The sequence below is a fragment of the Diaphorina citri genome, unplaced genomic scaffold, assembly GCF_000475195.1.
Source record: "Diaphorina citri unplaced genomic scaffold, Diaci psyllid genome assembly version 1.1 scaffold85591, whole genome shotgun sequence".
NCBI lineage: Eukaryota > Metazoa > Arthropoda > Insecta > Hemiptera > Psyllidae > Diaphorina > Diaphorina citri.
This window is the reverse complement of record NW_007462599.1, coordinates 1-341: the sequence shown is the minus strand read 5'-3', so window position 1 is coordinate 341 and position 341 is coordinate 1. Positions and strand designations below refer to the sequence as shown.

Below are 341 nucleotides of genomic sequence, written 5' to 3'. Positions count from 1 at the left end.
GCATCCCTATGTCTACTGGACATGTGATTATTCAACAGAGACTTGGTAACAAACTTGTCGGGACATAGGTGACAAGCGTGAGGTCTTTGCCCTGTATGTATTCTACGGTGTACAGCTAACGAGCTGGTCTGTGTGAAGCCTTTACCACAGAACTCACACTTGTATGGCTTCTCCCCAGTGTGAGTTCTTAGATGTACTACTAGGGCACTACTAGTACGGGAAGCTTTACCACACGTGGGGCACACGAACGGTCTCTCATCATTATGAATTCTACTATGAGCTGTTAGAGCTTCCTTACAGTTTAGTACTTTAAGACATATCTTACATTGAGCACCTCGCTT

The 341-nt window shown here is 44.9% G+C and overlaps 1 pseudogene; it reads right to left on the bottom strand.

Annotated features, from left to right (window-relative positions):
- Positions 1-11: 11 nt before the first annotated feature.
- Positions 12-338, bottom strand: LOC108254421 (annotated as a pseudogene).
- Positions 339-341: the final 3 nt, after the last annotated feature.